Source organism: Giraffa tippelskirchi, chromosome X, assembly GCF_054371585.1.
Source record: "Giraffa tippelskirchi isolate mGirTip1 chromosome X, T2T-mGirTip1v1.2.pri, whole genome shotgun sequence".
In the NCBI taxonomy this organism is placed as follows: Eukaryota; Metazoa; Chordata; class Mammalia; order Artiodactyla; family Giraffidae; genus Giraffa; species Giraffa tippelskirchi.
Window position 1 is genome coordinate 52,080,037 of NC_137289.1, and position 15,316 is coordinate 52,095,352.

The following is a 15,316-nucleotide window of genomic DNA, read 5'->3' on the forward strand; positions in this document are numbered from 1 at the left end:
ACTCTCACTACAATCTATGAGGAGGAGCTACTGTTGCCCAACTTGAAACATCAAGGAAATGAGGCACATTGAGGGCAGGGCTAAGCAGTCACAAGACTAAGATGTGAACAGATTCTAGGGCCTGCTGTGCCCCACATCTAACTTCTTCTCATCTGGTAAGACTCATTGTCATCAGGGCACACAACTCTTTGGAAAACCATACACAAAAACGAATTAAAAATGAACTAAAGACTTAAGTGTAAGGCCAGAAATTATAAAACTGTTTGATGAAAACATAGGCAGAACACTCTATGCCATAAATCGTAGCAAGATCCTCTTGGACCTGCCTCTTAAACTAACGGAAATAAAAGCAGAACTTAACAAATGCAACCTAATAAAACTTAAAAGATTTTGCACAGCAAGGGAAACTATAAACAAAATGAAAAGTTAGCCCTCAGAATGGGAGCAAAAAGTATTCCAAACAAAAAAACCGACAGAGGACAAATCTCCAAAATATATAAGCCTCTCAGTCAGTTCAATATCAGAAATACAAACAAGCCAATCACAAAAATAGGCAGAAGACTGAAACAGCCACTTCTCCAAAAAAGACATGCAGATGGCCAATAAACACACGAAAAGATGCTCTACATTGCTCATTATTAGAGAAATGCAAATCAAAACTACAGTGAACTACTACCTCATACCAGTCAGAATGGCTATCATGAAAAAATCTATAAACAATAAATGCTGGAGAAGATGTGGAGAAAAGGGAACCCTCTTGCACTGTTGGTGGGAATGTAAATTGATACAGCCACTATGGGGAGCAGTATGGAGATTCCTGAAAAATACTAAGAATAAAACTATCATATGATCCAGCAGTTCCACTACTGGGCGTATACCCTGCCTGAGAAACTCACAACTCAAACAGAAACATGTAGCCTAATGTTTACTGCAGCACTATTTACGATAGCCAGGACACAGAAGCAACCTAGATATCTGTCAATGGATCAATAGACAAAGAAGTAGTGGTACATATATACAATGGAATATTACTCAGCCATAAAAGGGAACAAATTTGAGTCAGTCATAATGAGGTAGATGAACCTAGAGACTATTATACAGAATGACATAAGTCACAGAAAACCAAATATAGTATATTAAAGCATATATATGAAATCTAGACAAATGGCACTGATGAACCTATTTGCAGGGAAGGAATGGAGAAACAGAATAGAGAATGGACTTGAGGACATAGCAGGGGAATGAGAGGGTGAGATGAATTGAAAATGTAGCACTTATATATACATATGTGTGTGTATATATGTATGTGTGTGTGTGTGTGTGTGTGTGTGTGTGTGTGTGTGTGTATACACACACTACCATGTGTAGAAGAAATAGCTAGTGAGAAGTTGCTATATAACACAGGGAACCCAGACTGGAGCTTTGTATGAACTAAAAGGGCAGGATGGGGGGAGGGGATTGGAGAGGGAGAGGATATATATACATAGTTACAACTGATTTGTAACGTTGTATGGCAGAAGCCAGCACTACATTGTAATGCAATTATCCTCCATTTAAAAATTTTAAATGTCAAACTGAGGTCCGATATTTTCCTCCAATTTAACAGCAAGAAATTTGAAGCATTGATATTAATCATTTTGGTTGTTATTGGAGGGGAATCTTCTTGTTATATGGAGGAAGGGGCTTCCTCAACCTCTCATCTCTCTTCCTGTCCCTGAAAAATATTACCGTTCTAAAGACTTTTCTGGGGATGTAGTAAGAATGTTGGAGAAGGAAATGGCAACCCACTCCGGTGTTCTTGACTGGAGAATCCCCGGGACGGAGGAGCCTGGTGAGCTGCCGTCTATGGGGTCGCACAGAGTCGGACACGACTGATGCGACTTAGCAGCAGCAGCAGTAAGAATGTACTTGCTTCCCTGCCATTTTAACATTTGCAAGAACGATAGACATCTGAAAAATAAATAATATCATAAAGAGCAGAAAAGCAACATTTCCCCAAAACATAAAACCCAAAAAACACCTGTTGAATGTTTTTATCTGCATTTCATTGTTCAAGAATGCATTATATTCTTTCTTATGCAGGCATTTATATATTTATGCATGTAGGCATGTGTTTGTATACTGATCTACAAAAGGTAAGATCTCATTTTAGTTTTTCATCCCTCCTATCACTATAATGGGTTGACATATGTCCTGAAAAAGACATGTCCAAACCACAATTCCTGAACCTGCGATGAGACCATTTTGGGGAATAAGGTCTGTGGCATGAAACTACGGATCTTGACATGAAATCATCCTGTATTTAGGGTAGACTCTACATCTAATGATTCGTGTCCTACAAGAAAAAGGAGAGAGGGAGAGCATTGTGACCTCACTAGCCCTTTTGAGATTGCTACAGCACCGCCCCCAAGATTAGGCTTCCCTGATAGCTCCGTTTGTAAAGAATCTGTCTGAAGTGCGGGAGACCTGGGTTCGATCCCTGGGTTGGGAAGATCCCCTGGAGAAGGGAAAAGCTACCCACTCCAGTATTCTGGCCTGGAGAATTCCATGGACTGTATAGTCCACGGGGTCGCAAAGAGTCAGACACGCGTAAACGACTCGCACTGTGCAGGAGAGAGGAGGGTCTGCTCGGAGCCCCGAGAAGTGCGCAGGCGCGACCCCACAGCAAAGGTCAAATGGAAGTCCCTTTGCTGAGGCGTCATCCCGGAAGAAGCGTCGGTCTTCGTGGAGTGGTTGCCTGGGCACCTCAGCCGTCTCAGGCTTAGCTGCTCAGAACTAAGGGATTCTCCTCACCTGGGAACAGGGAGGAATGGAACTTGGCGCCTGCCGTCTGCCTCACTAGAGAGCCCTGCGCCCACCATCTGCTGTACGGCAACGGCTGTCAGTGCCTGGGAGCAGTCAAGGTTCGTTTGCTTCCTTTCAGGGTACTTGTCTTTAACACGGACAAATACACCGGCTTCTGGGGTCGAACTGTTTACCTGGCCCACAGAGCCTTTTTACTTAAAGACATTTGAGGTTCCCAATCCTGGAATTCTGGCATTGATGTTGAATACACCTTTATTAGCATATTAAAATGGCTGTACCCAAAGACACCATCCCTTCCTTGTTGGAATGCCAGTGCCACATCTGTATGGAAATCCTCACTGAGCCTGTGACACTGCCTTGCAACCACACGCTCTGTAAAACATGCTTCGAATTGACTATGGAGAAGACAAGTTTGCGCTGTCCTTTCTGTCGCCGCTGGGTCTCTTCGTGGACTCGGTACCACAACCGAAAAAATTCTCTTGTCAATATGGAACTGTGGGAGATAATTCAAAAACACTATCCAGAGGAATGCCGGCTTAGACTCTCTGGGCAACAATCAGAGGAAATCGTTGATGACTATCAGCCAGTTTGTCTATCAAGTCAGCCTGCGGAATTAAGCAGAGAATATGAAGAGGAGAGAAGCAAGATGGAGGCAGAGCAACGAGCCATTCAGGAGGAAGAAAACAAAGCCAGTGAAGAATACATACGGAGATTACTGGCAGAGGAGGAGGAAGAGGAAGAGGGACAGGCAGAAAAAAGGCACAGAGAGATGGAAGAACAACTGAAAAGTGATGAAGCGCTGGCAAGAAGGCTAAGCCTTAATATTAGCAATGTCTGTGAGGAAAGTGTCTCGGCTTTCCGCTCGGATTCCAAAGAATCTACTCCCGTCACAACCGAGTCACCAAGGAAAAGGAAGCGCAAACAAAAACACACTGGTGATATTCAGAAGTGTTTGTCACCGAATTCTCAACTTGAGTCAGCGTCACAGTCTGAAGTTGTAGAAGACAGGAAAACCTCCAGATGCAAGGCAACTGACAGCAGTGATAGGAAGAACCCTATGTGGCAAGACACAGAAATTGAGGAAGATATGCCAGCACTTTCTCCTCAAATATGCCTTGAAGTTCAAAAGCAAGATGCAGAAGCTTCAGTGGTGTCACCTAGACCTCAGTTATGTGCCAGTGGTGGAGAACGGTACCTTGAAGGAAAAGTCAAAACAAAACAAAGCAGTCATGAAAGAGAGGTATGTGTCATCAGTCATGAAGAACCTAAAGCTGGAATTTCCTCTTCTGGAGAAGCTGCAATTAAGCCTTATGGCAAAACAGAGAGTGGATGTACAGTGTCAGATACGATGAAGACACTGAAAAATAACACAGTTGTGACAGAAAATGAGGAGTCTCATCTACTGACCAGTAAAGATATCTCCAGAGCAAAAAACCAGAAGTCTTTGTCTGAAGCAGTCAGCGATCCATGCCGTTCTAGAAAAAGAAGAAAAAATGTTCCTCGGCGCATCCTCAGACCAAGAGTAAACAAGTCCACTTCATCCCAACACTGATAGATTTGGAACGTCTATTTTTTGACAGACATAAACAAGAAGAACAGGATAGGTTATTAGCATTGCAACTTCAGCAAGAGGTGAACCAAGAACAAATGAGGCCAGCCTGGCTAAATGGATCCCCAGATGAATATCAGTTACGGGCTACCTCATCACCTCTAGGCAAATTACTAAATGGACACAGGAAGAATGCCAAAGAGAGAAGCTTCAAAAGACAAACTGATCTAGAGCATCCAGTACCTCACAGAGCCTCAAAAAGTGAAAATTAGCAACCTTCTTTTAAGTTCCAGTTGTAACATTGTTCAGTTAATGCAAGAAAGTTCAAGTTCTATTATAGATACTTGTACATAAAACGACTCATGGCCTACAGCCTGGGAGGTCAAGGAAAAGTATCTTTCAGATGTTTCACAGATATACAACGTAATGCTTGGGTAAGAAGAGTGTTTACAACCTGGTAAAGCTGGATTGTGAAGCTCTATCATAGATCCTTTATAAATTTTTCGTTAGTGCTGCTCTGTGGGCACACTCAATTGTCCCTAATTAAAGGCCTGTGTGATTACAGGGGCAGAGTATACAGATGTGTTTCTGCCAAACCCAGTTGTAAGCAAGAGTTCCACTCCCTTCATTTTTTAATAACTGTGATGGGCTAAGTTTAAGTTGACGGTCCTTATGGATATAAAAATGCCTTGGCCAGCTCCCAAGAAATCTTAATGTCCATGCGTTTCCCCCCAAAATGCATATTTTAGTGCCTTTGAGCACTTTTTTGTCCTGACTAGTAATCAGAGCAACATTATAATATACCAAGTAACTAAGGAAGCCAGGCAGAGTTTAAAATCTGTTTTCTTGCAACTTTCTCATTATATTTCCAGAGCACTTGAAATGTATCTTCCCCAACACTAATTTCCATCTCTAGTTTAATTGCTTTCAGTATTACAGCATTTTCTTTGACTTCAAATGGGTTAAATCGTGAAGTCAGAAAAATCAGACTTTTCTGGAAAATGATGACCTAGCTGAGAGAAAGGAGAGTTGATGCAAAAGGAGTTAATCTTGGCTTGAGACTGGGTGGGTTAGATTGAGAATTTGGAAGTACTGGAACCGAGTGGATGATAGACAACTGGGTCTAGGATGGAGTAGCAGGTGGAGTTTGGCAATGTATTCTTTCTTGTCTTTTCTTTGCTAAATGACACAGAAAGCACGTGCGTTTTACTGCTTTTCACACCATACTATGTAATCTGCTATTCCAAAACACAAAATGGGAATTTACTGTAGCAGAGTTATGTCGTAGTATCCTGTGTGGTAGAACCTGACTAAACATTTTGTTTCCTTATGTTGTCATTTGTATTGATACTGACTCTTATTTGTGTATATGCACAAAAATGGAAAGGATGATACTTGGATTTTGCCCTACCTTAGCCCTGAAAGTTAAATCAAAGAGCAGCAATTTCACTTGTGAAATTTAACTTAGAGACTGTTAAACTTTTATTTCATTAATATGAAAAACTGGGAGCGAAAAGCAACAGTTTTAACAGCATTTCTGCTCATGTCTACTTTGCCATCCTTTTAAGGTAATAATACAATAAAATGTCCTAGAGCTAATAATTCTAGCTTAAGTTTGTCAATGATTTTATACATTATTACGCTTTTTGCCTCAAAATTACATAACTGAAATTCTGTAATCCTTGCATATTTGATGACATATACTTCAGTATGGATTGGGTGATAATGGGTAGAATTCTGAAGCTAATTTAAACTTTAATTTCCCCTTTCTCATAAAGGATTGTCCCCTGAGTGATGATTGTGCTGAAATGAAGTGTAGTTAGAAACTAACCAAATTTGTCTAAAATAGACTAAAATCTCTTTTATTCAGACCAATACTTTTTAAACCTGTTTTGCTTTACATTTTAAGGACTCCTTGAATGTATTTATTTATTTATTTATTTTATCATTTATTCATTTTTTGAGTCCTTTTTTTTTTTTTTAACATTTAGAGGACTCCTTGAATTTAAAGTTTTGTAATTACATCTTCCTGGAGTAGTCCATGACCAAAAAAGGTATAAAACTAGATAAAAGGGGAAAACTGCTTTTTAATATGTGCTTAGTCGTGTAACCTATATTTCACCAAAGATTTCCCCATTGAGTCCTGTAGCCTCCAGAACATGTCTGAATCCTAATTTATTTCAGTACTCACATTTCACTCTGTCCAGGGTAGCAAATGTTTTAGATGTAATGAGCCATATTATTTTCAAATTATAATATTTAAAATGTTAAAAACAGTATTACAAAATAATCATTAAATCTTGCTTGACAAGGCAGGAGTAAGTACTTACAAATTATATGGAGTGAGTTCTCATGATATTGAAGCATTCCCAGAGACGTTCTAGAACTAACACATGAAAAAGATGTCCATTCCTTCATAGGGGATTGGAATGCAAAAGGAGGAAGTCAAGAGATACCTGGAATACCAGGAAAGTTTGGCCTTGGAGTACAAAATGAAGCTGAGAAAAGCCCAATAGAGTTTTGACAAGAGAATGCACTGGTCATGGAAAACAACCTCTTCCAGCAGTACAAGAGATGACTCTATACATGGACATCACCGGACGGTCAATACCAAAATCATATTGATTGTATTCTTTGCAGCCAAAAGGGGAGAAGTTCTATACAGTCAGCAAAACAAGACCGGGAGCTGACTGTGGCTCAGATCATGAGTTCCTTAATGGAAAATTCAGGATTAAATTGAAGAAAGTAGGGAAAACAACTATGCCATTCAGGTATGACCTAAATCAATTCCCTTATGGTATACAGTGGAAGTGATGAATAGATTCAAGGGATTAGATCTGATAGAATGCCTGAAGAACTATGGATGGGGGTTCATAACATTTTACAGGAGATACTGATCAAAACCATCCCCGAGGTAAAGAAATGCAAAAAGGCAAAATGGTTGTCTGAGTAGGCCTTAAAAATAGCTGAGGAAAAAAAAGAAGGGAAAGGCAAAAGAGAAAAGGAAATGTAGAGTTCCAAAGAATAGCATCTGAATGTAGAGTTGCAAAGAATAGCAAGGACAGATGAGAAAGCCTTCTTAAGTGGACAATGCAAAGAAATAGAGGAAACCAATAGAATGGGAAAGACTAGAGATCACTTCAAGAAAACTGGAGATACCAAAGGAATATTTCATGCAAAGATGGGCACAATAAACGACAGAAACAGCAAGAGCCTAACAGAAACAGAAGATATTAGGAATACAGAGAAGAACTGTCCAAAAATGGTCTTAATTGCCGAATAACCACGATAGTGTGGTCATTCACTAGACCCAGACATCCTGGAATGTGAGGTCAAGTGGGCCTTAGGAAGCATTACTAAGAACACAGCCAGTGGATGTGATGGAATTCCAGGTAAAGATGAATGCTGTTAAAGTGCTGCACTTAATAGGCTAGCAAATTTGGAAAACTCAGCAGTGGCTGTAGGATAGGTAAAGTTCAGTTTTCATTCCAATCCCAAAGAAGGGCAATGCCAAAGAATGTACAAACTATGGTACACCTGTGCTCACTTCATATGCTACCAGGTGGCAGTAGTGGTAAAGAACCCGCCTGCCAGTGCAGGAAACATCAGCAAAACAGGTTCAATCCCTGGGTCAGGAAGATCCCCTGGAGGAGGGCATGGCAATCCAATCCAGTGTTCTTGCCTGGAGAATCCCTTGGACAGAGTGGCCTGGCAGGCTATGGTCCATAGTGTCGCAAAGAGTCAGATACAGCTGAAGCAACTTAGTACAGGTGTTTTTCTGGAATCCCCTTGCTCTTTCTATGACCCAATGGATGCTGGCAATTTGATCTCTGGTTCCTCTGCCTTTTCTAAATCCATTTGTGCATCTGGAAGTTCTCAGTTCACATACTAATGAACCCTAGCTTGATGGATTTTGAGCATGGCCTTGCTAGCATGTGAAATGATCTCGATTGTATGGTAGTTTGAACATTCTTTGGCCTTGCCCTTCTTTGGGATTGGGATGAAAACTGATTTTTCCAGTCCTGTGGCCACTGCTGAGTTTTCCAAATTTGCTGATATGTTGCGTGCAACACTTTAACAGCACCATCTTTTAGGATTTAAATAGCTCAGCTGGAATTCCATCACTTCCACTGACTTTCCATAATCATGTTTCCTAAGGCCCAATTGAATTCACACTGCAGGATGTCTGGCTGTAGGTTAGTAGCCACACCATCGTGGCTTTCTGGGTCACTACTATCTTTTTTGTATAGTTCTTATGTGTTTTTGCCACTTCTTAATCTCTTTTGCTTTTGTCAGGTCCTTGCTATTTCCGTCTTTCATTGTGCCCATCCTTGCATAAAATGTTCCCTTCATATCTTAGTTATCTTGAAGACATCTCTAGTCTTTACCATCTTATTGTCCTCTTCTTTTTTATTTTTTTTTGGCATTATTCACATAAGAAGGCTTATCCAAGACACTTTATTTGTAGGAAAAAGTGAAAAATGCATTTAGGAAAAAAAAATCATTAAAACATCTTAAAACCATATAATTTATGGAGAATAATTCTTAACATTTGAGTATATGTTTGTTTTTGAGACATTTTTCTATATAAATATGTGTTCGTCTTACAGCATAGTAATCAGGTGATGGCCTACTTATCATTTTATACAACTGCTTTCTTTGGAGCAATACCAGTGTAGGCTTCCTGGGTAGTGCTAGTGGTAGAAGAACCCATGTGCCGGTGCAGGAGAGCTGAGAGACAGAGGTTCGATCCCTGGGTCGGGAAGATGCCTTCGAGGAGGTCATGGCAAGCCATATCACTATTCTTGCCTGGAGAATCCCATGGACAGAGGAGCCTGGTGGGCTAGAGTCCATGGGTTCACAAAGAGTCACAAATAATATAGGCCCACGTAATCATAAAAATAGGAATAGAAACACCAATGGCCAATTTAGGTATGATAATTCTAAGAATTGTTAATTATTTTTGCTGACTCCCTCAGTTCCCCACTCTTTTGTAAGTGCTAAACCTGTAGTTGCTCATTAAACTCTCACTACAATCTATGAGGAGGAGCTACTGTTGCCCAACTTGAAACATCAAGGAAATGAGGCACATTGAGGGCAGGGCTAAGCAGTCACAAGACTAAGATGTGAACAGATTCTAGGGCCTGCTGTGCCCCACATCTAACTTCTTCTCATCTGGTAAGACTCATTGTCATCAGGGCACACAACTCTTTGGAAAACCATACACAAAAACGAATTAAAAATGAACTAAAGACTTAAGTGTAAGGCCAGAAATTATAAAACTGTTTGATGAAAACATAGGCAGAACACTCTATGCCATAAATCGTAGCAAGATCCTCTTGGACCTGCCTCTTAAACTAATGGAAATAAAAGCAGAACTTAACAAATGCAACCTAATAAAACTTAAAAGATTTTGCACAGCAAGGGAAACTATAAACAAAATGAAAAGTTAGCCCTCAGAATGGGAGCAAAAAGTATTCCAAACAAAAAAACCGACAGAGGACAAATCTCCAAAATATATAAGCCTCTCAGTCAGTTCAATATCAGAAATACAAACAAGCCAATCACAAAAATAGGCAGAAGACTGAAACAGCCACTTCTCCAAAAAAGACATGCAGATGGCCAATAAACACACGAAAAGATGCTCTACATTGCTCATTATTAGAGAAATGCAAATCAAAACTACAGTGAACTACTACCTCATACCAGTCAGAATGGCTATCATGAAAAAATCTATAAACAATAAATGCTGGAGAAGATGTGGAGAAAAGGGAACCCTCTTGCACTGTTGGTGGGAATGTAAATTGATACAGCCACTATGGGGAGCAGTATGGAGATTCCTGAAAAAAACTAAGAATAAAACTATCATATGATCCAGCAGTTCCACTACTGGGCGTATACCCTGCCTGAGAAACTCACAACTCAAACAGAAACATGTAGCCTAATGTTTACTGCAGCACTATTTACGATAGCCAGGACACAGAAGCAACCTAGATATCTGTCAATGGATCAATAGACAAAGAAGTAGTGGTACATATATACAATGGAATATTACTCAGCCATAAAAGGGAACAAATTTGAGTCAGTCATAATGAGGTAGATGAACCTAGAGACTATTATACAGAATGACATAAGTCACAGAAAACCAAATATAGTATATTAAAGCATATATATGAAATCTAGACAAATGGCACTGATGAACCTATTTGCAGGGAAGGAATGGAGAAACAGAATAGAGAATGGACTTGAGGACATAGCAGGGGAATGAGAGGGTGAGATGAATTGAAAATGTAGCACTTATATATACATATGTGTGTGTATATATGTATGTGTGTGTGTGTGTGTGTGTGTGTGTATACACACACTACCATGTGTAGAAGAAATAGCTAGTGAGAAGTTGCTATATAACACAGGGAACCCAGACTGGAGCTTTGTATGAACTAAAAGGGCAGGATGGGGGGAGGGGATTGGAGAGGGAGAGGATATATATACATAGTTACAACTGATTTGTAACGTTGTATGGCAGAAGCCAGCACTACATTGTAATGCAATTATCCTCCATTTAAAAATTTTAAATGTCAAACTGAGGTCCGATATTTTCCTCCAATTTAACAGCAAGAAATTTGAAGCATTGATATTAATCATTTTGGTTGTTATTGGAGGGGAATCTTCTTGTTATATGGAGGAAGGGGCTTCCTCAACCTCTCATCTCTCTTCCTGTCCCTGAAAAATATTACCGTTCTAAAGACTTTTCTGGGGATGTAGTAAGAATGTTGGAGAAGGAAATGGCAACCCACTCCGGTGTTCTTGACTGGAGAATCCCCGGGACGGAGGAGCCTGGTGAGCTGCCGTCTATGGGGTCGCACAGAGTCGGACACGACTGATGCGACTTAGCAGCAGCAGCAGTAAGAATGTACTTGCTTCCCTGCCATTTTAACATTTGCAAGAACGATAGACATCTGAAAAATAAATAATATCATAAAGAGCAGAAAAGCAACATTTCCCCAAAACATAAAACCCAAAAAACACCTGTTGAATGTTTTTATCTGCATTTCATTGTTCAAGAATGCATTATATTCTTTCTTATGCAGGCATTTATATATTTATGCATGTAGGCATGTGTTTGTATACTGATCTACAAAAGGTAAGATCTCATTTTAGTTTTTCATCCCTCCTATCACTATAATGGGTTGACATATGTCCTGAAAAAGACATGTCCAAACCACAATTCCTGAACCTGCGATGAGACCATTTTGGGGAATAAGGTCTGTGGCATGAAACTACGGATCTTGACATGAAATCATCCTGTATTTAGGGTAGACTCTACATCTAATGATTCGTGTCCTACAAGAAAAAGGAGAGAGGGAGAGCATTGTGACCTCACTAGCCCTTTTGAGATTGCTACAGCACCGCCCCCAAGATTAGGCTTCCCTGATAGCTCCGTTTGTAAAGAATCTGTCTGAAGTGCGGGAGACCTGGGTTCGATCCCTGGGTTGGGAAGATCCCCTGGAGAAGGGAAAAGCTACCCACTCCAGTATTCTGGCCTGGAGAATTCCATGGACTGTATAGTCCACGGGGTCGCAAAGAGTCAGACACGCGTAAACGACTCGCACTGTGCAGGAGAGAGGAGGGTCTGCTCGGAGCCCCGAGAAGTGCGCAGGCGCGACCCCACAGCAAAGGTCAAATGGAAGTCCCTTTGCTGAGGCGTCATCCCGGAAGAAGCGTCGGTCTTCGTGGAGTGGTTGCCTGGGCACCTCAGCCGTCTCAGGCTTAGCTGCTCAGAACTAAGGGATTCTCCTCACCTGGGAACAGGGAGGAATGGAACTTGGCGCCTGCCGTCTGCCTCACTAGAGAGCCCTGCGCCCACCATCTGCTGTACGGCAACGGCTGTCAGTGCCTGGGAGCAGTCAAGGTTCGTTTGCTTCCTTTCAGGGTACTTGTCTTTAACACGGACAAATACACCGGCTTCTGGGGTCGAACTGTTTACCTGGCCCACAGAGCCTTTTTACTTAAAGACATTTGAGGTTCCCAATCCTGGAATTCTGGCATTGATGTTGAATACACCTTTATTAGCATATTAAAATGGCTGTACCCAAAGACACCATCCCTTCCTTGTTGGAATGCCAGTGCCACATCTGTATGGAAATCCTCACTGAGCCTGTGACACTGCCTTGCAACCACACGCTCTGTAAAACATGCTTCGAATTGACTATGGAGAAGACAAGTTTGCGCTGTCCTTTCTGTCGCCGCTGGGTCTCTTCGTGGACTCGGTACCACAACCGAAAAAATTCTCTTGTCAATATGGAACTGTGGGAGATAATTCAAAAACACTATCCAGAGGAATGCCGGCTTAGACTCTCTGGGCAACAATCAGAGGAAATCGTTGATGACTATCAGCCAGTTTGTCTATCAAGTCAGCCTGCGGAATTAAGCAGAGAATATGAAGAGGAGAGAAGCAAGATGGAGGCAGAGCAACGAGCCATTCAGGAGGAAGAAAACAAAGCCAGTGAAGAATACATACGGAGATTACTGGCAGAGGAGGAGGAAGAGGAAGAGGGACAGGCAGAAAAAAGGCACAGAGAGATGGAAGAACAACTGAAAAGTGATGAAGCGCTGGCAAGAAGGCTAAGCCTTAATATTAGCAATGTCTGTGAGGAAAGTGTCTCGGCTTTCCGCTCGGATTCCAAAGAATCTACTCCCGTCACAACCGAGTCACCAAGGAAAAGGAAGCGCAAACAAAAACACACTGGTGATATTCAGAAGTGTTTGTCACCGAATTCTCAACTTGAGTCAGCGTCACAGTCTGAAGTTGTAGAAGACAGGAAAACCTCCAGATGCAAGGCAACTGACAGCAGTGATAGGAAGAACCCTATGTGGCAAGACACAGAAATTGAGGAAGATATGCCAGCACTTTCTCCTCAAATATGCCTTGAAGTTCAAAAGCAAGATGCAGAAGCTTCAGTGGTGTCACCTAGACCTCAGTTATGTGCCAGTGGTGGAGAACGGTACCTTGAAGGAAAAGTCAAAACAAAACAAAGCAGTCATGAAAGAGAGGTATGTGTCATCAGTCATGAAGAACCTAAAGCTGGAATTTCCTCTTCTGGAGAAGCTGCAATTAAGCCTTATGGCAAAACAGAGAGTGGATGTACAGTGTCAGATACGATGAAGACACTGAAAAATAACACAGTTGTGACAGAAAATGAGGAGTCTCATCTACTGACCAGTAAAGATATCTCCAGAGCAAAAAACCAGAAGTCTTTGTCTGAAGCAGTCAGCGATCCATGCCGTTCTAGAAAAAGAAGAAAAAATGTTCCTCGGCGCATCCTCAGACCAAGAGTAAACAAGTCCACTTCATCCCAACACTGATAGATTTGGAACGTCTATTTTTTGACAGACATAAACAAGAAGAACAGGATAGGTTATTAGCATTGCAACTTCAGCAAGAGGTGAACCAAGAACAAATGAGGCCAGCCTGGCTAAATGGATCCCCAGATGAATATCAGTTACGGGCTACCTCATCACCTCTAGGCAAATTACTAAATGGACACAGGAAGAATGCCAAAGAGAGAAGCTTCAAAAGACAAACTGATCTAGAGCATCCAGTACCTCACAGAGCCTCAAAAAGTGAAAATTAGCAACCTTCTTTTAAGTTCCAGTTGTAACATTGTTCAGTTAATGCAAGAAAGTTCAAGTTCTATTATAGATACTTGTACATAAAACGACTCATGGCCTACAGCCTGGGAGGTCAAGGAAAAGTATCTTTCAGATGTTTCACAGATATACAACGTAATGCTTGGGTAAGAAGAGTGTTTACAACCTGGTAAAGCTGGATTGTGAAGCTCTATCATAGATCCTTTATAAATTTTTCGTTAGTGCTGCTCTGTGGGCACACTCAATTGTCCCTAATTAAAGGCCTGTGTGATTACAGGGGCAGAGTATACAGATGTGTTTCTGCCAAACCCAGTTGTAAGCAAGAGTTCCACTCCCTTCATTTTTTAATAACTGTGATGGGCTAAGTTTAAGTTGACGGTCCTTATGGATATAAAAATGCCTTGGCCAGCTCCCAAGAAATCTTAATGTCCATGCGTTTCCCCCCAAAATGCATATTTTAGTGCCTTTGAGCACTTTTTTGTCCTGACTAGTAATCAGAGCAACATTATAATATACCAAGTAACTAAGGAAGCCAGGCAGAGTTTAAAATCTGTTTTCTTGCAACTTTCTCATTATATTTCCAGAGCACTTGAAATGTATCTTCCCCAACACTAATTTCCATCTCTAGTTTAATTGCTTTCAGTATTACAGCATTTTCTTTGACTTCAAATGGGTTAAATCGTGAAGTCAGAAAAATCAGACTTTTCTGGAAAATGATGACCTAGCTGAGAGAAAGGAGAGTTGATGCAAAAGGAGTTAATCTTGGCTTGAGACTGGGTGGGTTAGATTGAGAATTTGGAAGTACTGGAACCGAGTGGATGATAGACAACTGGGTCTAGGATGGAGTAGCAGGTGGAGTTTGGCAATGTATTCTTTCTTGTCTTTTCTTTGCTAAATGACACAGAAAGCACGTGCGTTTTACTGCTTTTCACACCATACTATGTAATCTGCTATTCCAAAACACAAAATGGGAATTTACTGTAGCAGAGTTATGTCGTAGTATCCTGTGTGGTAGAACCTGACTAAACATTTTGTTTCCTTATGTTGTCATTTGTATTGATACTGACTCTTATTTGTGTATATGCACAAAAATGGAAAGGATGATACTTGGATTTTGCCCTACCTTAGCCCTGAAAGTTAAATCAAAGAGCAGCAATTTCACTTGTGAAATTTAACTTAGAGACTGTTAAACTTTTATTTCATTAATATGAAAAACTGGGAGCGAAAAGCAACAGTTTTAACAGCATTTCTGCTCATGTCTACTTTGCCATCCTTTTAAGGTAATAATACAATAAAATGTCCTAGAGCTAA

At 40.9% G+C, this 15,316-nt stretch overlaps 2 pseudogenes across 2 annotated transcripts; both read left to right on the forward strand.

Moving 5' to 3' along the window:
* Positions 1-1,577: 1,577 nt before the first annotated feature.
* LOC145535260 (E3 ubiquitin-protein ligase RNF168 pseudogene) lies at positions 1,578-5,953 on the forward strand (annotated as a pseudogene). The gene has a single exon (XR_014075344.1). The product of XR_014075344.1 is annotated as an E3 ubiquitin-protein ligase RNF168 pseudogene (transcript).
* A 2,034-nt stretch (positions 5,954-7,987) lies between these two features.
* Positions 7,988-15,316, forward strand: LOC145535567 (E3 ubiquitin-protein ligase RNF168 pseudogene; annotated as a pseudogene). Its single transcript, XR_014075477.1, has one exon. The product of XR_014075477.1 is annotated as an E3 ubiquitin-protein ligase RNF168 pseudogene (transcript).